The sequence below is a fragment of the Tenrec ecaudatus genome, chromosome 9 (genome assembly GCF_050624435.1).
Source record: "Tenrec ecaudatus isolate mTenEca1 chromosome 9, mTenEca1.hap1, whole genome shotgun sequence".
NCBI classification, from domain to species: domain Eukaryota; kingdom Metazoa; phylum Chordata; class Mammalia; order Afrosoricida; family Tenrecidae; genus Tenrec; species Tenrec ecaudatus.
Genome location: NC_134538.1, coordinates 110553632 through 110581337, shown reverse-complemented (window position 1 = coordinate 110581337; position 27706 = coordinate 110553632). Strand labels below are relative to the sequence as shown.

At 40.7% G+C, this 27706-nt stretch overlaps 1 pseudogene; it reads right to left on the bottom strand.

Annotated features, from left to right (window-relative positions):
- Positions 1-182: 182 nt before the first annotated feature.
- LOC142456085 (uncharacterized) lies at positions 183-27706 on the bottom strand (annotated as a pseudogene).

Genomic DNA, 27706 nt, shown 5'->3' with positions numbered 1-27706 from the left:
TTAGAAACATTTTATTTCAATGTGCCAAAGAAAAAACCCCACATGTTTAGATCATACGATGTTACTACATTCAACAAAGATGTTTATTATCTTTCTTATTACTGTGAATTTACAGAATAATAATCCAGATCCATTTTGATTAGATGGTTGAAATGCCATTCCTCAGTTACACTTTACAGACATCACAAATCCCTTATAATAATGTAAACAAAATAATTTTCCCCAAAAGGTGAACTTGAGAGCTTCAGTCTGTTCTCAGGGCTTGCACTTGTGCGCGGACTTCCTGCTGGGGAACGACTGCTTCTGGGTCCTGAAAAAGACCGGGACTTGGTTCATGACCTTGATCGAGATGGGCAATACCTCAATCCTTTTACAGAACCACATCTAGATCTTCGGAATGAAGCTGATCTTGATGTATGAAGAGAGTCAGATCTAGATCACAGAGGAGATGTAGCTTTGGATCTGTGCCCTTTGCTCCTGTGTCAAGCCAGAATATCGCCTGCCCCTGGATATTGAATATAATCTAGACCTTGACCTCACAAATTTGCAGGTTGACTCTCGTTGGCCCATGGTCTAACAGATCTAGCCAATTGCTGCATCTAGCTGTTTTCATCAGCCTAACGCCCGTTCATACTGACAGCCAAATGAGTCGGGTGAGCCTCATTGGATGCAGGAGGATTTTCTACTTGGGAATGTGGTCAATCTAGTGTTCCTCTTTCTAAACCGGAGGGGCCTCCAATTATCCGCCAAATTTATGGTTACGGCAATCACCGTGCCAAATTTTCTGCCCTTTAAAGAATAAGGTGAAGCCAGGTGTAGATGACTCAGGGGAGCTGGCCTCTCGTGCTCATCAGGGTCTGGGAGAATCCCAGTTGTCAGATTTGCAAGGCGCCTCAGCACGCTATCTGAAACTCATGACGTTCTGAACCACGGCATCCGACTCAAATGGAGAAACCTGCTTCTCCTTCGCCGGCTGGCGGCCATCAGAAGCATAATGCCCCATTTCTCTACACTCGAAACGTCTCTCTAGAATCAAAGGGACAGCGAGCAGGTGGCATGTCAAACGAAATCGGCGAGGCATGTCTGCTGACAGTCCATCTCTCACTCGGGATCCGGAGATCGATCACCTTCCCACCCAGTCCTCTAACTGCATCTCCTGCATCTCTGGGATCTTCGAATTCCGCAAAGGCCAATCCTGGGCGTTTCTTGCAATCCACACAGTTCTTAAGGGACCATAATAGCTGAAAGACCTTTCTGACTCTCCTTTGCCAGGTTACCAACATATACCTTGGTCACTCCTCCGTACCTCCCAGAACGCTCTCAGCTCGCAGTGGCCAGGTGGCAACTACAACCCTACCAGCTAGTGGTCCCAGCGGAGCACTCAAGAAAACTCGTTTATCACCTTTCACTGCGATTGTAAGACACTTCCATCAGGCTATGGTGGAACTCCGAGTGAAACCCAGCTTGTAAGTTTGATGTTCAGTGGCTCTAGTTGGAGGTGATCTTTGCCTTCCCAAGGACATTGGCCCTTTGGAGACACCTTTTGGTTTGTACTAGGGACAGGGTGCTAATGACTTTCCCTGGAGGCCTAGCCAAGTTGCTAAGCATGTTCCAATAAAAAGGAGAGTTGCTCTCCCCACACCACAGAGAAGCATCCATTTCCAAATGTCAATAATGTAGAGGTTGAGAAACACCAAGGTAGAGCCTAGTTAAAAAACAAAAGTCTAAGTTCATGTAACTCCTAAAATTGGTTGAGATGCTAAATAATAGGGTATCAGATTTATGGAAATGAATGAATAATTAATCTATTGTGACTTTTTAGGAAGTTTGTGTTTGTTTTGTCATATGACTTCTTAATGGGTAAGGGGAAATGGAGATCTATTACAACATAGTCACCAATATTGCCTAATCTAGTAGAGATCTTGGCAATGTGCTGTTGGGTCTTTATTTACGTCCAGGGGAAGTGTGTTTAAAAGAAGTGTTAACTGCTTGTCCAACACTTCTAAATAACCAACTTGAAAGAATTTTTTAAAGGAACAAGTTTGAGTCAATATAGTCAAAATTGTTGGGGAGAAGATGCCAATAATGCATAGATTATTGATCTGCAGCTCTGGACTCCCAGGGCAGAAATAAGAAGGCTATTTGACATCAGCTTTTGGAAGAAGAGCGGCTGGAATCCTCCTTAGACTCCAGGATAGCAAGGCTTTATCTCACTTTGGTCATCTTATCGGGAGAGAGACTAGTCCTTTGAAAAAAGACATCTTGCTTGATAAAATAGAGACTCATTATCAAGGGTTCATGAGGGAGGAAAGGTGGGGGAGGGGGAAATGAGCTGATACCAAAGGGCTCAAGTAGAAACAAAATGTTTTGAAAATGATGATGGCAACATATGTACAAAGGTGCTTGGTACAATGGATGGATGGATGGATGGATTGTGGTAAGAGCTGTAAGAGCCCCCAACAAAATAAAAAAAAAAAAAAGGTAAGAACTCATTGCCCGAGTCATTTATTGGAGTAGAAAGCCTTGTCTTTCCCCTTCAGAGAGGTTGGTGGTTTCAAACTGTTGACCTTTCAGTTAGTAGCCCAATTCCCAATCTCCATGTCACCGGGGTTCCTGGAGGGGAGCGCAAAGACCAGAGGAAAGGACACAGTGGCTGCAAGAACGGACTTACTGTGAGGATGGGTAGAATTCACCAGTGCTCTGCTCTGTTGTACAGTCGTTATCAGTTGGAGCCAAACTCAACAGCACCTGAGAACAACCACGCTTCATGTTTAGGAAGCTTGGTGTGCTTGGAGTGTAACCTAAAAGGGAGCACCAGTCAGGAGGGCTAGGTCGGCTGCACTGTAACAGCGATATCTCAGTGGCTACAAAATGTCCACTGTGCTTTCCATTGACTCTCTCAGTCTTTGTGTGTCAACTCAGCAATCCAGACTGAGGATGGTGCTGCACTATGTGACACGTATTATCTAATTAGAGGGTTGTTTGTTTGTTTGTTTTTTAATTGCCATCCCATGGATTCTGCCTCATTGAGATAGTAGAAGACAGGGTAGAATTGCCCCTGTGGGTTTCCTTCACTGTAACTCGACAAGAGTGGAATGCTCTATCTTCTCTCTCAGAGCAGCTGGTGGTTTAGAATGGCTGACCTTGAGATTAGCACCCCAATTCATAACCACTATATACCACTAGGACTAATGTGAGGGTGGGGCAGGGGGAAAAGCACACAGGAAATTCTTATTTTGTAATGTTTTGGCCCTACCTACTTTCAGTGAATTTCATTGGTTTGGTGACTCTCCTGGCTGGATATGCCCAGAGTCAGAGACTTGGAGAATTTTAATCCTCTCATGTTTCATATGGGAAGTATTTATTTGCCTTTATATGTAGTTATTAAGTTTGTGCTTTTAGAGAAATATATGTGCCAAGTGTGCAGGCACCAAATCTCACACTCAGTTGTACTTGAATAATCAAATTAATTTTGAATCTGTGTTTGTATGCCTTTTAATATATGTAATTTGCTTCTAGATATGTGGGGATCTAAATGAGAGTCTGAACAAGATGCAGGGTTCCTGGTTTCCCCTATGGATTATAACATTTCCCACAGGGTTCTGAATGCCAAAGGTTAATGAGGTAGCCTTTTTAAAAAATACAATGTTAAGTAATCAAAATATTTTTATAGTAAAACAAAAATGATTACAACTTAGCAAATTTTAAAAATGAACGATGAACTTTGGTTGCCTCTAGCTAGGTTCCAACATTCTGTCTTTTCTGCTATTGAGCTTATTTACTGGAGAGTGTTGAGAAGCACTGTTTAATGTACCTAATTTTAAATTCAACTCTGCTTTGACTATTCATTAGTTGTCTTTCATGCTTAAGAAAATGATATTATCATTAAATGATATAACTATAAACCCTTAAATTAAAAAAATGTGCTTAAGGGACCCATTATTATATACAGCATAAAATGATAGTTTCTTTGAACAAAAAATGAATAAGAATGTCAACTTTGTCTTCTATCAGCAAGTGGACAAGAGAAGTTGGGTAATGCCATTGACCATTGTGTTCATTGTGCTAGAGCACTCTGTAGAACTACACGGAGACAGAAAACACATCCGCTCCTCCTAATTTACTGTGAGCTGTGCCTGCATATGGTTCAGATTATCTATAGATATTTGAACTTGTAGTCATCCACTCATCAAAGTATTATCAAGCATCTCCGATATGTAACTGAAGTTGGGTTAGAGGCTAGAAATTAGGACAAGGTGAATAAGGAGCTTCCCCCCCCTTATATCTCGTAAATGGCCTTAGAAGTTGTGAGAGCTCTCATTTCATTCATTTAAATTGATTGAGAACTGATATGTGACAGACACTCAGAAATTAACTACAGTGGACATGGGGAAGTCCACTGAGTGTGGTTCTTAACAGCAGGGGGTCTTTCAGCAGGTAGACTAGAATCTTTTAAAAAAATCATTTTATTAGGGACTTATACAACTCTTATCACAATGCATACATACATCAATTGTGTAAAGCACATTTGTACAGTCATTGCCCTCATCATTCTCAAAACATTTGCTCTCCACTTAAGCCCCAGGCATCAGGTCATCATTTTTCCCCTCCCTTCCTGCTCCCCCCTCCCTCATGAAGCCTTGATAATTTATAAATTATTATTTTGTCATATCTTGCCCTGTCCCACGTCTCCCTTCACCCACTTTTCTGTTGTCTGTCGCCCAGGGAGGAGGTCACATGTAGATCCTTGAATTCAGATCCCCCTTTAAAACCCACCCTTCTTCTACCCTCCCAGTATCGCCACTCACACCACTGGCCCTGAAGGGATCATCTGTCCTGGATTCCCTGTGTTTCCAGTTCCTATCTGTACCAGTGTACATCCTCTGGTCTAGCCATATTTGTAAGGTAGAATTGGGATCATGATAGTGGGGTAGGAGGAAGCATTTAGGAGCTAGAGGAAAGTTTTATGTTTCATCATTGCTACATCGCACCCTGACTGCCTCGTCTCCTCCCCGAGACCCTTCTGTAAGGGGATGTCCAGTGGCCTACAAATGGGCTTTGGGTCTCCACTCTACACTCTCCCTCTCATTCGCTATGATATGATTTTTTGTTCTGATGATGTCTGATACCTGATCCCTTCGACACCTCATGATCACACTGGCTGGTGTGCTTCTTCCATGTGGACTTTCTTGCTTCTGAGCTAGATGGCCACTTGTTTACCTTCAAGCCTTTAAGACCCAAGACACTATATCTTTTGATAGCCGGACACCATCAGTTTTCTTCACCACATTTGCTTATTCACCTGCTTTGTCTTCAGCAGTTGTGTTGGGAAGGTGAGCATCATAGAATGCCAATTTAATAGAAGAAAATATTCTTGCATTGAGGGAGTACTTGAGTGGAGGCCCAATGTCCTTTTGCTACCTTAATACTAAATCTATAAATATATGCACATAGATCTATTTTCCCATCCCCATATATAAATATATTTGCGTATGTTCATGCATGTATGTAAACTTCTAAAAATACCCTTTGCCTCCTAGCTAGTTCCTTCTATTTCCATGACTTTCCACTATCATGTTCAGCCTTCATTTGGGTTTCAGTAATTCCTCTTGGTTACATTACCCTTGATGATGCCCTACCAGGCCTCCCACACCCTCCTCACCACCGAAGCGGATCCTTTTTCCCTAGGTTTGTTAACATCACTTGTTGTTCCCTTGTCGTGGGTTTGTTAACACCATTACGTTTCCCCCCACCTCCCCCTCTCCCATGTCCCCCCAGAACTGTGGGTCCCATTGTTTTCTCCTCTAGATTGTTCATCCATCCTATCTTATTTTGACAGACCTGTGGAGATAATAACGTGTAAAAAAATAAGACAGAGCAAAACTAAGCAACAAAAGAAAAAACAACAAACCAATGACAAAAAAACAAAACAAAACACAACAAGAAAGAAAAGCTTGTAGTTAGTTCAAGGACTGTTTGTTGGCCTTTGGGAGTGTTTTTCGGTCGAGTCTGATGAGGTGCTAAGCCCTGGCCCCAAAGTCTATTTTCGGTATTCCCTGGGGAGTTCATTGTTCCATTCCCTTGCTGTTCTGTTACACCCCTTTAGTGTTTTGCCTCGGTGTGGCAGGATCAGATCAGGCACAATTACACTGTGTCTCGGGTGTTGTCCCCTGTAGGGCTATGGGTTAGTGAGGGACATTGTGTCTCATAATGGGGCCGGCCATATGGTCCTCTCTGTGGACTCGCTCCTCTAATCGGAAACATCATCCTCAAGGCCTGGTGGGCCAGGGTGTGCTCCACTCTCTCCTCCTCCCCCTTCATCTGCTCCCGTGTGCTCTGATCAGATATGTCTCTCTCCCAGAGCTGCAGATTCAATGCCGTCCTTTGAAATAAATTCTTCTGTTGGGATAGACTGGACTCTTTTACCATTGCATTGCGAGACTCCTAGAAATGCGTTAACTCCCTGTGTGTCAGTTTTTACATGCATGAAATTGGATAATGCACATTGTGCTCACATTATGGGATTTGTATGTAGATCAAATGGGCTAGTCTATATGAGGCATTCTGTAAATGTCCACTCCTACTATTATTTTTCTCTTTCTTTAAAAAAATATTTTTCCTCCCTCTTCAAGCTTTCTTTCCCATTGCTTCTTTCTATTCCCTTAGCTCTAGCAGTCACCAGTGATTTATTATTAATTCATACTGTATTTTATTAGTAACCTGCAGAAAAATATTGCCTTTGAAAAGATAAAGTTCTATAACTTTTGTGCTGGTTATTGTTATTTTTAAAATGTAACTTAAAAAAATTTATAAGGCAGTCATTGGAAATCACACTTTCCAAGGGACTTAACCAGGGAGAACATTGGATCTCAGGGCAAGACAGCCCCAATGAGAAGTTACATTGTACAGGAGGAGCCTCCTCCACTTTCCAGGCTCTGAAATGTCTCCTGTCTGCCTTCAGTACTTGTTCCATTGTGCATGCTTCCTGAGCGGGCATTCATCAGGGCTGCAGAGTTGTCAACAACCTGTGGGGCACCTCTGCAGCAGAGCCACAAATCCCTGCTACTTAAGAATTCTAGACTGCCTTTGTGAAAGTGCTTGCCTGTGTGATTTAACTTTGAGAAGGAATAGGTGCAGGGGAAACTCAGTGGAGACCCATTCTTTGGTAACATTTGCATTTTATAGGAAGCATGCATGTAGATTTGGCGTTTCTATAGTAATCTGGCTTCAGTCTTAATGAATGCCACTTTAGCAGTTCTCTTCAGAGAGTGGAGTTAACACCCACGTAGGAGCCCGGCCTGGTAAAGTGTTATCAGCCTCCTGTGGGCGTGCTTCTGTCTCTGCGCTTTGAGAACTTTCATCTTAGTCTAGGCGGAGCAAAGAACCACCATTGCTGCTTAGTCAAAAAACCTTCCCAAGTTTTCTGCATACTTCAGGCCACAGTTTGAGCTTGTTCTGGAGAAAAAGATGATTTCTGGGACCCTGAATAAAATCTAATATCAAAATCACCTGAAAACCAGGGCCAAAATGCCAATAATACATTTGATAAAACAGTGTGTATTATCAAAAAATGTATTAAGCTTTCTAGGTTCTTAATATGGTTCAGTCAGCTTTTCAAATTCAATTTATTTATTAATTTATACAGGGGAATACCCCTCCAAAAAAATCAGAATTTTTTTCAAATATATGTATTTAATTTTTTTTAACAAAACAACTTCATAATCTTATATATTATATATAAAATGCTCTCTATTACATTTTATGTCAAATCTGCAATTCTATTCTTTGGAACTTAAAAAAAAAACTCAGCTGTTTGGATGGCTGATAACACCTCCCTCATTTGTTTCATCACCTCTTGTATGTTGGCAAATTGCTGTCCTTTCATGTCCCTCTTCACTCACAGAAACAAAAAGAAATCTCAAGACGTGCAGTCCGGTGAGTAAGGTGTATAGAGCAAGAGAGGCATGCTGTGTTTTTGGTCAAAAACTGGCTCGCTGAGATGGCTGCTTGAGCAGGTGCATTGTCTTGGTGGCAAACCAGGCCCCCATCTGCCACAAGTCAGGTGTTTTTGTCACACTCTGTTACAGAATCTTTTCAGAACCTCTAAATAGAAAGCTTGATTAACAGTCTGACCTGGTGGAATGAACTCCAAATGCACTATGAGTTGACACTTTTGTCCGTTCGGGAAGCTGACAGACATCCACAATGAGGTTTGTCATCCATCAACATTTTATCTTTTTTGAAATGAGAAAACCACACATACACTTGAATTTTTCCCATAGCGCTGTCCTTGTAAGCAATGTTCAACATCACAAAAGTTTTTGTGGCATTTTTCCTGAGCAGGAAACAAAATTTCACAGCTGCATGCTGTTCTCTTAAATTAGCCATCATAAAAACTGAGGTTTCAGCAAAACTACTTTTATGAAATAATCAACTGTGACCAGAGAGAACCTTCCCAGGTGATGCCACTGGGTGCACTAATACAGAGTGAATTGCTCGATGCTTGACTAGTGTGAAAAATGCATACTATGAATCTCTGCTCTGCCCAGTGCAATTCTATTTTTGGGGGGTACCTCCTTGTACCTTCCCTCAATCCATAAAGAATATTTTTTGTGGATGCCATGCACTTAGGGAAATATATATATATATATCTGAGAATTGACTCACAAATCCAGTTGCCCTTGAGTTGATTCCAACCCATGGACATTCCATGTTCTGTGCATTATGACTGTGCTCCATACAGCTCTTCATGTTGTGACCTCCCAGAAATGGATTGACAGTCGATATTCCTAGGCACCTGTGAGGGGCCCCACGAGCCAAACTTTAGATTAGTGGTCAAGTTGCTGACTCTATGAAAAGGTATGGGATGCTTGCCACTGTTTCAGCCCAAGACAGAGACCAGGCTGATTCAGGAAATGCTAAATTAATTTCTAGGAGATATAGACAGAGGGAAACCATGGGATTTGCTACCTCCAAACAACTTCAAAGGTTTAGTGAAAATCAGATAATCTATATATCTTAAACTATGTGGCAGGCTTTGGAGAAGTAATTAGTGGGTTTTGAAATGATCAGAGGATATGAAAACAATTTGATAAAGGAAGTACGGCTCACAAGAAAATAATTTATATTTTCCTAGGGGATTATCAGACCATCAACTGACATCTCCATTATTCCTAGAATGAAGGCAGCCTGGAACCTCCTGAGGGGCGAATTCCTCAGACCAGCACCACCTAGGTCTCAGGCTCCATTGCTTATCTGAATTGCTTGCTTTCTTCCTTTCAGAGTTAGTACATTCTTACTGATTAAATTTTAAAAGAATTCTTGTTGCAAGGGAGAGGGCTGTTACATTTTTTTTAAAAGCACACTGAGTCTTAACAGACTATATCTTTAACTATGTTACATGTCTTGCATTTTAACAGCATGCTATTTCACCCCGTTGATCAAAGTGATTAATAATTTGCACCACCCAGGGAGACCAGTAATCAGCATCTAAATCAGGACCCAAATCTCTGCCATCAAATTACTGTCTACTTTAGTGATCCTATAGAACAGAATAGAAATCCATCTCTGTGTTTTTGAGACCCTAACTGCGAGGGCAGAAAGCCTTATCTTTCTCCCAGCTGGTGGGTTCGTACAGTTAGCAGCTCAACAGATAACCCAGCAGAGCTCCTTGGTAACCAATATAGTGACTGTGAAACTTAACTTTCATAACTTACATAAATTTTTTGAAGCCCACCCACTGCCATTGAGTTGATTCAGACTCACAGAGACCTTGTAAGACAGGGTAGAACTTTATGGATTTCCAACACTGCAGCTCTTTACAGGGGTGCAAAGCTCTGCCTTTCTTCTGTTGAGGGGCTGATGGTTTAGAACTGCTGAACTTGCAGTTAACAGCCCAATGAGTAACCACTATGCCACCAGGGCTCCAAGTATGAATGAAGGTTACATAAAAAAAAAAAAATCAAGTTTCACACTCACTATTTCTTAACTCTGGGTACCATCCCAACCCCCAACTTTAAAAACAATCATTTAATTGAGGCCTCTTACAGCTTGTATAACAATCTGTATATCCATTGTGTCAAGCACATTTGTACATATGTTTCCATCATTCTTTTCAAAACATTTTCTCTTTGAGCCCTTGGTATCAGCTCTTCTTTTACCCCCTTCTTCCCCTACCTTCCCACTCTCATGAACACTTGATAATTTATAAATTATTATTATTTTCATATCTTACACCAACCACTGTTTCCTTTCACCCACTTTTCTGTTGTTCATCCCCCTGGGATGGGGGTGGTTATACGTCGATCATTGTAATCAGTTACCTCTTCCTCCCCCCACATCCCCTCTTCCCCCATGGTATTGCTACACCCATTATTGTTCCTGAGGGCTTTATCTGTCCTGGATTCCTTGTGCTGAGAGTTCTTATCTGTACCAGTGTTTGTACATGCTCTGGCTTAACCAAATTTGTAAGGTAGAACTGGGGTCATGATAATGGGGAGGAGGAAGATTTTAGGAACTAGACAAATGTATATTTTCTTGGTGCTATACTGTAGTTTGGCTCGCTTGCCCTTTTTTTGTGAACCATCTGTGAGGGGAAGTCCAATTGTCTACAGATGGGCTTTGGGTCTCTATTCTGCTCCCCCACAGCCCCCCCCCCACTTCATCCTTCGTATCTATATGACTGTTTGGTCTGGGTCTTTGAATGCCAGATACCCGATCCTGTTGACACCTTGTCATCGCAAAGGCTGGGTGCTTCTTCCATGTGAACTTTGTTGCTTCTCAGCTAGATGGCCACTTGTTTAACTTCCCAGACTGCCATATCTTTTGAAGAAAACCATCAGTTTTCTGCACCACATTTGCTTATGTACCCACTTTGTCATCAGAGATTGTGTAGGGGAGGTGAGTATCACAGAATGCCAGGTTATTAGAACAAAGTATTCTTGCATTGAGGGAGTACTTGAATAGAGCACTGATGTCCATCTGCTGCCTTAATATTTAACATATATATACATATATCGATGTCCCTATTGTTATATATAAATATGTACATGGCAGACTTTGTACCTCTATAAATGTCCTTTGCTTCTTAGCTCTTTCCTCTGTTTCCTTTTGCTTTCCTCTTGCTCCACTATCTTGTTCGACCTTCATTCAGCTTTCTGTAATTCCTCTCAGCTACGTTGCACTTGATGAAGCCCCACTAGACAATGCACGCCCTCCTTGCCATCACTTGTTTCCTTGTCTCTGGGTTTGTTGGCTCCTCCCTTCCTTTCCCCCATCTCCACCTCTCCCATGGCCCCCCAGAACTGTCAGTCCCATTGTTTTCTCCTTGGGATTGATTATCCTGCCTATCTTATATAGATAGACATGAAAAAAAAGGAAGAGAGAAAGAAAAGCATGTAAATAGTTCCAGGTTTGTCTCTGGACCCTTATGATGTTTTCAAATCAATTCTGATGAGGTGCCAAGCCCTGCCCCTGAAGTCTATTTTGGAGACTTCTCAGGGACTTCCTTGCTTTGCCCTCTTTCTGCTCTGTTGCACTCCCTTCATGTTTGGCCTGGTGTGGTGCGGTCAGACTGGACACAATTCCTGCACTGTGTCTCCTGTGTTGTCCCCCATTGCACTATGGATCAGTGAGGTGATACTGTGTCTCGTGGTGGGGCCAGCCCTCTGTGCATAGACTCCTCCAAGCAGGCATATTATCCTCAGTGCTTGGTGGCCAGATTCTCTCTCTCTCCCTCCCTCTCTCTTTTCTCTCTCTCTCTCTCTCCTTCCATTAGTCTGCTCCTGTGTGTTCTGAGCAGACCTGCCCCTCTCCCTGAGCTGTATCTTCGGTGCTATCTTCTATAGTGCATTCTTCCCTCCCATAAACTTAAAAAAAATCATTTTATTGGGAGTTCATACAACTCTTATCACAATCCATACACACATCCATTGTGTCAAGCACATTTGTACATTTATTGCCCTCATCATCTCAAAATATTTGCTTTCTACTTGAGCCCTTGGTACCAGCTCCTCATTTCTTTTCCCTCCCTCCCCAACCCTCCCTCTCTCATGAGCCCTTAATAATTTATAATTTTTTGTCATGTCTTACACTGTCTGAGTCTCCTTCACCCACTTTTCTGTTGTCCGTCCCCCAGGGATGGGGTTATATGTAGATCCTTGTAGTTGGTTCCTCCTTGCTACCCCACCTTCCCTCCATCCTCCCGGTGTCGCCACTCTCACCACTGGTCCTGAAGGGATCACCTGTCTTGGATTCCCTGTGTTTCCAGTTCCTGTCTGAACCAATGTACATTCTCCAGTCCAGCCGGATTTGTAAGGTAGAATTGGGATCATGATAGTGGGGGGAAGAAGCATTTAAAAACTCTTTAGCCCTCTTATACATGCTTTCACATGCATATTTGCACACATACTTGTCTTTACCATGTAAAATTTATTGGACAAAATCAGGGTTTTCATTTTGTGAGTTTTTTTGTACTTAAATCTAAATGATAATATTTGACTTCTAAGGTCAAGACCAGTCTTATTGTTAAAAGACTATCTTTTAGGGAGAAATGTTATCGTGAAGGAACCCTGGTGGCATGATGCCTGAATGCTCAGCCGCTAACTCTTTGGTTGGAAATTCAAATCCAGCCACTCAATCCATAGGAGAAAAAGAAAAGATTTGCACCTATACAGATCACAGCTCAGAAAACTCCACGGGGTAACTCTCGTTTGTCACATGGGGTAGCAGTGATTGAAAATGACTCGGTGACACCTGTCACCAATAGTAATGTGACCACAGGGTCAACATCAGTTGGACTTGACTGACAACAATGGCTTTTGGATTTTTTTTTTGTAGATCTTATGTTACTGATAAGGGAACAGTGAGCCTGAGCTTCTGAGGGATTTGACCAATGTTAACACTATTTTAAGGGGCAAAGTTAAGATCTGATTCAGCCATGTGTAGCTCCACAGATAGTTTCTACAATGTAGCCCTATGACTAGCTACCTCAACATCACCTGGGACATTTTAGAATCCCAGTTGGCTTTGGACAAGAAGTCAGAGTCCCAGAATTAAGAAGATTCCCCAGGTGGTTTCTGTGTACATTACCCGAGGACCATGCTTTATTCCACTGTACTTTTGTTTAAAATACAGGATACTAGGGCTCTTAAAACCACTTTCAAGAGCGTAGCGAGAGGGTACTGAAAACATTCTATTTGTGCTGCTTTTCAGTGTCAGGATCCTTATATTTTAAATTTCATTACAAGTTAAGATTTCCTTTTCTCCATCCTGCAGCTAGTCTCCATTGTGTATTTTGTTTGAAGCTTGTCTGTCAAGGGTCATGAGTCCTGTTGGGTTCTCTGACATGTTTCAGTAATTTGTGTTCGTGATATTATTAATGAACGTGCCTATAAAGAAGGAAAAATGATTTCTGTCTTAACTCCTTGCTGTCTTTATATATCCAGACAATCTTCTTGTTACATTACCCACCAGATTGACCTTTACTTGTTGAATTCACTAAAAAAATTTAGCTTTTCCTTGTTCCTTTAAGATATCAGAAATGACTTCCAGTGATAAAATCCACTTAAAGCAGGCAAGATAAAGAGAGAAATGAAAGAAATAAGATTAAGAAGATGAAACATAGTATATCAGACATGAATTCCTTGCTAAATGTAATTATCGTTTTTTGACAAGAAAGCCAAAAAGGGAAATGTAAGAGGCTGCTGAAATATCAAAGAAGAATGAGTAGATTTAGCTGGAGAGTAACACACTTTCCTGCAACTGAACACTGGGAGGAAAACAGTAGCTAAGCCTTACTGTAAAAGTTCATCAAGGAACAGCAATAATAATGCCACATTTTTCAAATAAAAGTGAGAAGTAATTTTAAGATACCTTTCTTACATTAGGCCTCAGGAATTGCTAAGGTCGTCTATTTGTATTTACGTGCTAAGTTCAATGCAGTTCTGATCCAAATCACAGCAAGATTGTTCAAAGATATGGAAAACTAATCATTAGCTTTAAATGGAAAGGAAAGAAACCAGGATAAACAAAACTCTGTTAGGAAGCACAAACAAAGTAGGAAGACTTTCACTCCCAGATTTTAAAACCTGCCATATAGCCACCGTAATCAAAACAGCGTGGTACTGGCATAATGAAGACTGGTGCATTAATATGCACTTCATGTTTGATAAAGGACGAGACCACATTAAGTGGTGAAGAGATAGTCTTAAATTTTATAATAGGAAAATACACCCAATTAGTGTAATAATATATAAAAATAATATATATAAAGAAAAAAAGAATCTTTACTTACAAAAGAATGAAACAAGATTCATAGCTCACGCCATGTACAAAAACAATTGATTAAAAGCCTAAATATAAACCCTATGACTATAAAGACCATCAATGAAAAATTATGGACAAACTTATGGGCCCTCACACAAGGTATATATACACACCACCAAACACAATGAAAAGTACTCATACTATAGAAGACAAAACTGAGGACTGGGACCATCTAAAAATACTTTTATGCACATTGAAGACTTCATCAAAAGGATTTAAAGGCAACTCAGAGATTTGGAAAAGAATTTAGCAGTGATATATCAGATAATGGGCTACTTTAAAATATCTATGGAAAACTACCATACTTTAATAAGAAAAATACAAATAACCTAATCCCAAAATGGGCACAAGACATAAAAAGACCTTTTAGTAAAGATGGCATTCAGGTGACCAATGATCACATGATATAATGTTCACGTTCATTAGAAAGAAGAAATAATACAAAATCAAAACAATGACATACTGACATTCTTACAAATTAAGCAAATAAGAAAATAAATTCTGGAGAAGATGTGGAGAAAACGGAATGCTCACACATTGCTGGTGGGGCAGTCGAATTATATGACCAGTATGCAAACCAGCCTGGCACCTTTTTAAACAAATGCAAATCCAAATGTCTTATGATCTTGCAATCTCTCTACTTGGTCTATACCCTAAAGAAATAAAGAGGAAGCCATGAGCAGACACATGCCCACCTGTGCCTGTTGCAGCAGATTCTCTATAACAGATGGAAGCCATGAAGACCTCTAACTGTAGAGTTAAGGAGAGACAAACTGATACATTCTTGCAACAGAATATTATGCATCTTTTAAAAAATAATGTTTTTCACAAGACCAGCCATGAGTGGGTAGAGAGGGAAGGGACAAGAAACTATGGAGGGGCCAAGAAACTAGGAAAGGAAAACAACCACATATATGGGGCATTTGCTGGGGTGCTGTTCTGATTTGATTGGATGAGATGGCTGTGCAAATAAATAAAATGTTTTTGTTGTGTGTGCATTAAAATCCACAAGTGAAAAAACCCAAACAACCAAAATAAATAAGTTAAAATTTGAGAGAGAAAGAGAGAGATAGATTGATATAGGTCACAGCCTTAAAAACTCCCTGGATTCCTTACCACCAGATCTAAACATTGGTCTGAGGGGCTGAACAAAAAGAGGAACCGTCAAACTGAAACAGACTTGGATTCTTTAGTGTCCCACATGTTTGTTTCAAGCAAACAAGCAAATTTACATTTTAGGAAGTGATCTTTTTTAGAAGGATGAAAATAATATGAGGTAGATTCACAAATTTTAATGGGAAAATTCCATTATCTTTTAATTACATTTTCCAAAGATTTCTGTCCCACCTAATAACCAAACCCAAACCAAACTCACTGCCATCATGTAGATCCAACTCACAGGGAGCCTATAGGACAAGGAAGACCTGCCCCTGTGGGTTTCCGAGGTTGTGAATCTTCATGGGAGTAGGGAGCTTCAACTTTCTCCCATGGAGCGGATGGTGGTTTTGAACTGCTGACCTTGCAGTTAGCAGCCCATCGTGTAATCACTTGCCACAGGGCTCCTTCACCTAATTACAGCACTATTGTATTTGAGGTAAAAATAATGGTTTCAATATTTATGTTATAAATAAGGAACCAATGTAAGAAATCCATGCATCGTTTGCAGTAGAATCGTTGGAAAATGATTGCCCAAAATGAAGGAAATAATTCAGTGGAATGCTAAGGTCTCCATTCGAAACAAAACCCCGAGTCATGTAGATGCAGGAGTCTTTGGCGGACATTCTGAGACGTTAATGCGTGAGGACGGTCGCCTCATATTGAATGACTTGACTGGCCATTTTGGCTGTTTGGAGAACAAGGTATAAAGTAATGACTAAGGTCATCTATAAAGACTGATTTTAATAATCACTTTACAGTTTTACTTGGAGGGAGTTATCCATGTTAATCTCCACGCAAGAAATGTAATGATCTGTTTCATTATTGTTAATTTATGCTCAAGCTTCCTTTTGTTCTCCTTTTAACCAACATAACAATTATACAGACTAACTATTTGCCTCAGGGAGATGCCATAATAGGACTAATTAAATATTTAATATTTTAAAGGGCTTAAACAACCTTGTAAGTAATATGTTGAAGAGAGATGAAACCACGATGTTCCTTTTAGCGGGAGGAATGCTAATGAAGGTCCGCGATCAGCTTGGTCCTCCCTTTACTGCCGTGTCCGGTTTGTCAGAGGCACACTAGCACGATGGCTAATTTAGTGGTGTCGGCAACCTGTGGCAGTTCCTTTTGCTATTTCTGCGGGGCAAATTCCTTAACCTCTGCAAGCCAGCTTCATTTGTCGCACCTATTAAATGAAAGCAAGAATCCCACCTACGTTTCTGGATTCTTCTTCTGGCACTAAGTATGTGCTTAATAAGAGGAAGTTTTTTTTAGAATGAATGAATCGCCTAGACAACATAGGTTACAGAATTTGAGATTTGTAGTTTTCTGGTTTTGTTTCTTAGATAAAAGTGTATGTAGAATTTTGGAAAGAACTGCACACATTTAAACTTAAGTTCAAATATGAAAAGAAGGAGGAGAAACAAAAGAGAAAAGATCATTCTAAATTTTGCTTCAAAGGGGTCCTATAGACACAGATGCAGACTCTCTTGTGAGAGGATGGAGACTCATCATGGGAACGTACAACCAATTAAACAGTGGCCTCACTAGTGTGGGTAAACCACAGGATAGTAAAAAGGCAGAGCAAAGAGACAACCATGCTTCATTTCCTAGGTCGAAACTTAGTGAATGCATCTAAATTAGCAAAAAGTTTAAATCATGATTAAAAAAAATGGCTTACAATTGTTTCAGGGTTCACACAGAAAAGTCATGTAAAATAAGAATAACTTAGAAAAAATTTCCCATTAGAAACTTTATGAGGATTAATTGAATACCTATATTGTAGACATAAACCAAACTTCTTGTCATGAGTTGATCATAGCAACCTTATATAGGCATTCCGAGGCTGATAATCTTTACAAGATCAGACAGCCTCATCTTTCTCCCATTGAGCAACTGCTGGGTTTAAACCTATGACCTTCAGGTTAACAGTCCAGCCCATACCTGACAGGGCTACCAGGATGCCTTATTTATGCAAATAGTATGTAAAACATGTTTTGGCCAGGTGTGGTAAAGAAAGTGGATGGGGCCCAACTCTCAGAAGGACTAGTGTCTGAGGCTCTAAAAGCCTGTCTTAAAACAAGGAGTCGTCTAAGTGAGATGCCAGCTACGTCCACACAGAAGGAGCACGCCAGTCTCTATAGTTTGAGGATTGTCAATGACAAAATCCAAGATTAAGAAAGACATTGTAGTAGAGCTAAAATTCTGAGCACCTGGTTTTCAGGAGACTCTGGATGGCAGCGAAAGCTCAACATTCATTTGTAATGTCCCCAGTGGGATGAAGCCTCCATTGAATTCCCTTGGACCCTTGATCAGAGATGAAATAACCTTGTTCCCAGACAGAGGGAAGCAGAAAGTGAATTAATGCAGTTATAGCTAGGTTAAAATTTAACATCTTATAATTTTGTTTCCATATTGACCCACTTTAAATTTGTTCTAGTTTTTATTATTTCCTGTTTTCTTTTGGAATGAGGTCTTTCTGTGCTTAATTTTGTTGTTTTTTAGAGTTTGGGGGTCTTTTTATGTCAGGTGGTGGGGGTAGGGGTGGGTATGATTTTCTTTATATAAAATCCAGGATCGGTAAATATGTAGACACAGTAACTAGAATAATAGTTTTGAGAGTTATGGCCGGGGAGATGGCAGGAAAATGGAGAGCCAATAACAATGAATACCAAAATAAGAAAGTGTTCTAAAATGGGCTGTGGTGATGATTGCACAAGTCTTTTTTAATCAAAACCGCTGAATTGTGTGGTATGTGAATTATATATCAATAAAATTGTTAAACAAAAGGAAACATCCCATGTATCAGACAAAACCAAGGTAGAGACATGAAAAAAGAGGAGAGGTCAAAGGAATCACCTGGTGACTGCAAAGGAGACTCTGAGATCCTACCAACTTATAATTTTATTCTATCAACCTAAGATTTAGTTGCCAGTCTAAATCTTATAGGCCTTGGAGAGTTTTTTCTGAAAGAATATTATGTCCAACACATAACCCATTATGGCACTAGGTCTTCTTAGTGCCAGGGTAAGGCTCTGCAAATATGATATGTTTCTATGCCATCAAGGTGATTGGTTAGTGTGGAAGTACATAATTGTTGTCAATTTGACACTTAAGAGTGAAGGAGCGGAGTTTAGCCTGTCAATCAGGTTTCAGGTGGATGCCCTCATTTGGAGGTGCTAAGGAGAGAAATAGCTTGCTTGGTGCAGGACAGACATTTACTGAGAAGATTCGTGGAGCTATGCGAGAGCCCTGGAGCTGAAGGAGCCACGTGGAGACCCATGCCAGTGCTGAGATGCTTCTACCATCACTGGATCCACAAGACTTTCTACCCACTGGCCTCTGATCTTCCTGCATTTGGCATCATTGCATGGCTGCATGAGTCTAAAGAGGAATTCATGGACTAGTATTGGACATATGGGCTAATATTGGACTTATGGACTTGATCTGGACTGGGCTGGGATAGTTTCTTAATGTAAAATTATTCTTACATAGATCTCTTTCTTACACACATCTGAGTGTCTCTGAATTTGTTTCTCTAGTCAACCCAGACTAACACAGTTAGTTTGCTAATAATATAAATAAGGTGCATGGTACCCTGGTGGGCTAGAATCATGCAAATGAGGTACATAGAAGTCTGACATGGGAATTGGTCAGTTTAGTCATTCTGCTGGGTTGAAAATGAGAAATCTCAGAAATAGAAAGGGAGCATCTCACTGTCATTAAGAAATAATATTCACGTGTGGACCTCCACATCTCCGTGTGCTGAAGCTCTTCAGTTCAACAGATAAAGGCTATGAACCCAGAGAAAGGGCTGAAAAGTAGACAGCGCAGAACAAGAGAACAAGCAACAGGGCTGGTCTTTCCAGCCAATGAGCAAGAATGCGAGGGCTTGTGGAGCAGAGTTAATCAAGCTCCGTAACACTGCACAGAGGTCTCGGGGCTGCATGGGGGAGTTAGACTGCCGCAGAGAGGCCTGCCTGCAAGCAAGCCTGAGAAGAGGCTGCTGTGACAGGAATGTGTGCCTTAACCATTTCTGATCCTCAATTGTAAGCTGTTGTTTCAGGAATACACGCCATCATTTTTAAAAAAAAGTTTTAAAACATCATTTTCTTCCACGACATGATTCTGCACCACAGGATGTTTAGCCTTAAGCAAATCAGACAACTCTTTTCTCATAGACAGTATAAAGGTAATATTTAGCTCTACTATTTCTCCTGGTTTGAACTGAAAATTTGGGGGCAAGGTGAAAAATGAGATCTTATTGTTTGTTTTAAGCTCACTAACCTTGTGAATTAGCTTCATCTTCTGTAGACAAAGTAAAAACATTTTCCAACTCTATTCAACAATTGTTTATTGATTGTTACTGTATGCGAGGCCAATAGAAAAGAACATGGATTTCCAGTAATTGTGTATTAAAAACAACTTTCATTTATTATCAGTATGCGTTCTTGATTGATTTGTAAATATCTATTAACTACAAGTTGGTTTTGTAATGCCTTAAGAAAAATTAGTTGGGGCTCTAGGCTACTTTAATCTATGGTACATTTTTTCATTTTTAAGTTTGTCCGATATTTGTTGATTAAATGATTCCTTGTAATGTACACCAGAAAGCATTGTTCTCTATTCAAAAGATTAGGACTAAGTAAATGCCGTGGTATGAAAAATGAAAATCATAGTAACATTCAACAATGGTGTTTGTTTCCTTCTAAACTTAGAAAAAAGAAAATGATAGCAATTGAATACAAAATAAACCTTAAGGACTTTGAGGTTTAGGGAACAAAACACTGTAACTGGATTGTGACAATAGGCAATGATGTATTATTTGCCTCGTTATCGTCCATCCCTACCAAGCGCGGGTTCGAACGTAAGGCCCCAGTAGTTACGCTAAGGTTCTCAGCCCTTGAGAGCCAGGTCTCTAACCCCTTCTCGGTCTGCAGAGCATAACCTGACACCTCGCCTTCCCAAGTAGTCGCACAGAGACTTTCCCGGCTTTCTTTCCAGTTCTGCTGGTGCCACAGCCAATGGGGGGAAACGCAGGCTCCTTTTAGACATACTGATTTATTTCTGTCCCCAAAGTTTATTAACATGGGATTCCTTTGTTCTCTCATGTTCTTCACCTTCGTGGGTGGCCACACCTTTCATTGTCTCTTCTTCTCTCTCACTCTCCCTTTCTCAGTCTCGGATCTTCTCTCTTCGCTGTCTTCCAGTCTCCCCTCACCCTTTACTCTCCTTCCAACTGAACACCCTGCAGGCCGTCAGTGCCAATAAATCCTGTTATGGTTAAGAAAACCCAACGCTGGCCCTGCTTTCCTTTCCTTCTTACCGTAGTAACACTCACCTTGGTGGGTTGCTCAAGACACTATTTTGAAAATAATTTTTATTGACTCAGTCATAAATTGATATTGAGTGACCTTAAAAGGGAAAATATCCGACACTATAAAAAGAAAGTTGGAAAAGTTAAAGGAGCAGTCTCCTTTTACATAGAAATTAGAGAACAGGAGGCGAAACTTCAGTGCACTTCAGTGTGAGCTGGAGAACAACCTGCAGCTCTGCAATATTAAAGGTGCTTCCACCATGCCTTACTTCTTGGGTTTGCCATTAACTCGGTGTGATCTTGGTCCAGTTGTTTTTCCTTTTGGAATATTGGTAGAAACCAGTACTTTTACTTGTATAACTGCCTTCATTATAAGACAACAGCTGGACTAAATGAATAAGAACAAAGCAGCAGGAGAAGAGGAAGGCATATAAACAATCTTCATTTTGCACATGATACAACCTTGCTTGTTAAAAGTGAGGAGGACTTGAAGCACTTGCTGAGGAAGATCAAAGACAGCAGCCTTCAACTTGAACTGTAAATCAATTAAAAAAGACCAGAATCCTCACAACTGGACTAATAGATAACGTAATGATAAATGGAGATAAGTTTGAAGTGGCCAAGAATTACATCTTGCTTGATTCCACAACCAAGGCTCATGGAAGGAGCAGTCACAATATAAAATGACCTATTGTATCAGGAAAATCTGTAAAAACTTCATTAACATGGTTAAGGGCAAGGATGTTACTTTGAGGACTAAGTGCAGCTGACCCAAGCCACGGTATTTTCAATGGCCTCATAAGCATGTGAAAGTTGGACATTGAATAGAAAAACTGAAGAAGATTCAGTTCATTTGAATTGTGGTGCTGGTGAAAATATTGAATGTATCTTAGGTAAAGGAAACAGAGGAAAGATCTAAGAAGCAAAGCTATGGATAGAGGGTATAAACATAGATGTGCACATATGTAAATACATTAATTCACAGAAATGGACATATTGGCCCATGTACATATATTTATATGACAATACACTTAGGTAGTGGATGGATGTGGAGCCTCTGCTTAAGCTCTGCCTCAATGCAAGAACACTTTTGTTTGAACAACATGGAATTCTGTGATAGTTACCCTCCTGGCACAATCATTGAAGACAAAATGAGTGTATAAGCAAATGTGGTAAAGAAAGCTGATGGTGTCCAGCTATCAAAAGATAAAGTGTCTGGGGTCTTAAAGGCTTAAAGTTAAAAAAGCAGTCATCTAGCAGAGAAGCAACAAGCCCACATAGAAGAAGCACACCAGCCTGTGTGATTATGAGGTGTTGACGGAATCATATAACAGGCATCAGAAGACCCCAAACAAACAAACAGACAAGAGAAACCATATTGTTGAGAATGAGAGGGGTCTTAGCAGAGACTCAATACTTATCTGTAGACAATGGGACATTCACTCACAGAAGTGTCATAGGAAGAGATGAGTCAACCAGGGCACGAAACAATATCAATGAAACAATATTCCTCTGGTTCCTGGAGGCTTCCTCACCACCCTCTATCTTGACCCAAATCCTGCCTTTCACTGTGGGCTAGCCCGGAGCATGTACACAGGTATAGAAATGAGCTCATGACACACACACACACATACACACACACACACACAGAATCCAGGAACAGAAATGGGAGTAGTGATACCAGGAGGGTAGTGGAAAGATGGGGAGGGGAGGGGAAGGGAGGAAGGGGAACTGATAACAATGTTCGACATATAACCACCACCACCTCCACCCCCACTTCCAGGGGGATGAACAACAGAAACTGTGGGGAAGAGAGACAATGGTTGGTGTAAAATATGAAAATAATAATTTATAATTTATCAAGGGGTCATGATGGTAGGAGGGGGCAAGGAGAGAAAAAAGAGGAGTTGATACCAAGGACTCAAGTAGAAAGTAATTGTTTAGAAAGTAAGGATGGCAACATATGTACTAATATGCTTGATACAATTGATGCACAGATTGTTTTAAGAGCTATAAGAGCCCCCAGTAAAGTGATCTTTTAATAGAAAGAAAGAAAACCTCGGACAGTCAAAAGGACAAACAAATCCGTTTCGGAAGAGGTACAGCCTGAATGCTCTTTGGAAGCACGGATGATGAGACTTGATCTCACATACTTTGGACCTGTGATCAGTCGAGAACCGTTCCTGGAAAAGGAGATCAGATTTGCTGCAGCAGAGCTTTAGCAAGAAAGAGGCAGACCCTGGATGAAACGGTGTGACACAGTGGCTGCAACCATCGGCTCCAATGTAGCTATTGGGAGTGCGGCCCGGGTCAGGGCAGTGATCTGTTCTCTTGTGGATAGCTAGCTAGTCAGAACCAAGCTGAGGACGCCTATCAACAACACAAGATAACTAAAACGCCCTTTTCAAAATTCGTAAATTCATATCAGCAATGACTTGAGAATATGTGGACGTTCTGAGGGCCTAGTCTGAAATGGAAAGAGATAACGCGATTTAAATAGAGCATAATTTGTTGCTTTAAATTAAATGTATTTTCTTTAGCATCTGCGAGTGGTCTAACTTGTTTGCTATTTGATTGATTGAAATCTGTGGCCTACACTGAATGAAGCTGATGGTCAGAAATCCCCTGGCAGATTGTAGAGAAAGTAATCCAGACTCGGGGCGATAGAATGCCAGAATGGATTTATCACTAGCAACTGCTTACTTCCCACACGATAACTCCCAAGTAAAAGCAAATGAAAAAAAGGAAAGAGCAATACATAAGCATATTATTTGTTGCATATTAAAACCAGAACAGCTATTATAAGCTAAAGATATTATCAATAATTGAACTTGTGAACATTTAGCAATGCATACTATTATATAACAACATTATAATGTGATACATAGATGCATATATGTTCACCTTTGGGTAGCTGTAATCACTCTGCACCCTCGTGAACTATTGTTTTCTGATCGGGGTGTTTGGCACTATGATCCTTCACCACACACCCCTTGGGTTGCCATGCAGCACAGCAAAATCCATAGCATGGATTTTTAGTATTGTCATTTCGTTACCTTACGGTGTCGTTTTTTTTCCTTCATGGAGCTATGTATCTTTGGATATTAAATGTCCCTTGAGAGTGAGCTGAAGCTTTTGCTAAATAGATGTCCGATGCTTTGTGACAGCCCTTCACCACATATAAACTAGACAGACCATCAAATCCTCATTTTAAAATAACTTTGACACATGGCAATTTTTTCTCCCAAAGCATTATTCTAGGGTCATATTTTTGAAAGCACTTTAAGAGGCAACAATATAGTTAAGATTATTATAAAATTCCATGATTGATACAATAGTGGCTGTAAAACCACATAAAAAATCACTGAATTGAAGTGACAAAAGGATGAATACTTTTAAGTACCAGTGATAATCCTCTGCATGGAAAAATTCAAGTTGTACTATTATTAATCTTTGTATACATTTTATTGATCTATGGTTGCCATATCAAACAATTCAATGCTTCAATCTTACCAAGGGGGTTGCACAACCATCGACACAATCAACTCTGCAGCTTTTTCTTCCTTCCTGTGTCCATTGATATTGGCTCTCTCCACCTCTCGCCTTTTTCGCACCCATTGATGCTAACTTCCCATTGCCTCCAACCTCCTTTTCTGTACCCAAGGCAATCATCAATCCAGCTGTTGTCTTCAAAATTCCACCAATTCGTTTCCCTATACAATTGATTATAGAAAAGAAAGGCAAACAACAAGTGCTTAGCAACAATCTCCATATAAAACCTTAATCTAAGAGAAAGAAGAGAGTATTAAAAAATTTACATTGGCTCCTGAGGGAGATCCAATGGCAAGGTGTTACATTTCAGCCTGAGCACAGTGGCTCAAATCAACTTTACAGTGCTTTTTGCCTGAGATAAGGGCTGTTAACATTCCTAACCTGTGTGCGCAGGGGATTCACCAGGGACTCAGTTCAGGCAAGGAACCTGTAAATGGATTTTGGGTTACTACTATCATCCACAAAACCCCAAACCAAACTCACTGCTGACTCAGAGTGATCCTATAGGACAGGATAGAACTGCCACTGTGGGTTTATGAGCCTGTAACTGTTTATGGGAGTAGAAAGCCCCATCTTTCTCCTGTGAAGCAGCTGGTGGTTTCAAACTGCTGACCTTGTAGTTATTAGTCCAAATCCTAAACCATTACTCCACCAGGGATCCATATCATCTATAGTTTATGCAATCCAGATGTTTAAAATTGAGGCACTGGTACTATTCCCTCCTACAGGTTTGGATCTTATTATTTGTAATCCTTGGCTCACACAGCTTTTTTTGGGTTATAGTGTTCTGTAGTTTTCTTTGTATAGGCCTTTTATTTCTTTTGCGAGTTTTCTTTCTAAATTTTTAATCCTTTATGTGGTTGTCAATAGCATTTTTTATGTCTTTTTTCAGAGTTCTTTTTGTTGACGTACAGTAATCTGAATGATTTGTGTTTGCTAATCTTGCACCCTGACACTTTATCATATTCTCTGATTATTTCCAGTAATCTTTTTGTGGAGTCCTTGGGATTCTCAGAATATAAAATCATGTCCTCTGCAAACAGTGAGAATTTCACTTTTTCTTTGCCCATTCGTATTTCCTTGGTTTCTTCCTGTTGTCTGATGGGTCTGTATAAGACTTCCAGCACTGTGTTGAATAAGAGTGGTCATAGTGGGCATCATTATATATTTCCTCTTCTCAGGGGAAATGTTTCCAGTTTTCCCCATTGAGTACGATGTAGACTCTTGGTTTAATGCATGACCTCATGAGGAACTTGTACATGGATCAAGAGGCAGTTGTGCAAACAGAACAAGGGAATATCATTTGGTTTAAAATCAAGAAAGGTGTGTGTCAGTGTTGTATCCTTTCATCATACTTGTTCAAGCTCTTTGAGCAAATCATCAGAAAATCTAGATTATATGAAGAAGAATATGGTATCAGGACCGGAGGAAGGCATATTAACAACTTGCAATATGCAGATGACAAAACTTTGCTTGGTGAAATTGAGGTGAACCTGAGGCACTTGCTGATGAATATCAAGGATTGTAGCCTTGATCTTGTATTATAAGATCTTGGATTCTAACTCAATGTAAAGAAGAACACAATCCTCACAGCTGGACCAATAGGTGACATCGTGATAAATGGAGAAGAAGTTGAAGTTGTCAAGGATTTAGTCTTGCTTGTATCCACAACCAACAACCACAACCAAAGCAGAAGTCCGTAGTCCAAAGCTGTATTACAGTTGGCAAATCTGCTGCACAAGACCTCTTTGGAGTATTGAAGAGCAAGAATGTTACTTTGAGGAATAAAGTGTCCTTGACCCAAGCCATGGTATTCTCTATTGCTTCACATGCATGTGAACGTTGGATATTGAATATGAAAACTTTAGAAAAATTGATGCATTTGAGTGGTGCTGGAGAAGAGCATTGAAAGGACAATGAAAAGAGCATTAAACGGACAAACTGCTCCGTGGAGGAAGAAGCGAGGACCTCGTGCTCCTTAGAGGCAAGGATGGCAAGACTTCGTCTTACCTACTGTGGACTTACTGTCAGAAAGACAAGTCCCCGGAGAAGGACATCATGTTTGGTAAAGTGGAAAGGCGGTGAAAAAGAGGAAGGCTTTCCACGAGATGGACTGGCACAGTGGCTGCATCCATGGGCTCAGGCATAGGGGCAATTGTGAGAATGGCACGGGGTTGGTATGGGTGGGAGGCAACTTGATTGCCGCTAACAATAGCACCAGCATGCTGAGGAGCTTATTTTCGACTAGTATTTAGTAGTGTTTTCATCAGCAGTGGGTGTTGGATATTATTGTTGGGCTGGGTCCAGACTAGGCAGCCCCCATCTCCTCTCTGGCTCCTCAGGAGGATAGAACTTCAAGGCCCCCATTTCCAGCCTCTCCAGAAGATGAATGACCTTCTGAAGTATGCCTCCTCTGCCCCAACATTCCAAGGAGCTTATCTCTCCAGACCAAGGTTGTGTAGCCCCTGTCCCAGCACTCCAGGGAGTAGGTTGGCAAACAACAAAGGCACTTCCCATGGATCGCATCCTGACTCAAGGTCCTGCAGCAGCAACCAAAAAATCTCCATTCTTGTTGTCAACGTCTACTTCCCTCGCTCGAGCCCTATATGTCTCCCACCGCTTCACCTTCACCGACCAGCTGCGATTTCCCTGACCTAACTCGTTGGGTCTCAGAATGGTCCAGGGGCCCAAGATGCTCCTGCTCCTGTCCCTCTCTCTGCTCTCTCTTCCCTCCGGTAGCTTTTTCCCTACCCTAATAAAGTCGCTCCTAACCTCACATTCTTTGTCTCAATCCTGTCTCCATTCAGTCTCAGTGTTGACCTCTCAATTATCAGATATTTTTCCTGTGTCTATTGATATGAACATGTGATATGTAGTCTTTGTCTAGTTTAGGTGGTAGATTATATGAATTGTTTTCTAATGTTGAACCTCTTTATATGCTTGATATGAATTCCACCTGATGGTGGTATATTTTTTGGGAAATATATTTGGATTACATTGGCCAGAATGCATTGAGTATTTTGAGTCTGTGTTCATGAGTGGCGTGAGTCTGTAGTTTTCCATCTTTGTGGGGTCTTTGCTTGCTTTTGGTATCTGGGATAGGCTCGCTTCATAGCACATTGGGAGTTCGTTGTCACGTTCTATATTCTGGGTTAGTTTGTGCAGAATTGGCGACAGTTCTTCATGGAAAGCTTGGTAGAATTCCCTGGTGAAGCCATCTGTTCCTTGGCTTTTCTTGGTTGGGAGTTTTGTGATGATCTCCCCTACTTGTTCTTTGTTATGGATCTGCTGAGGTCTTCTACATCTATTTGCATTCGTTTGAATAGATGGTGTATTTCTAGGCTTGTCCAT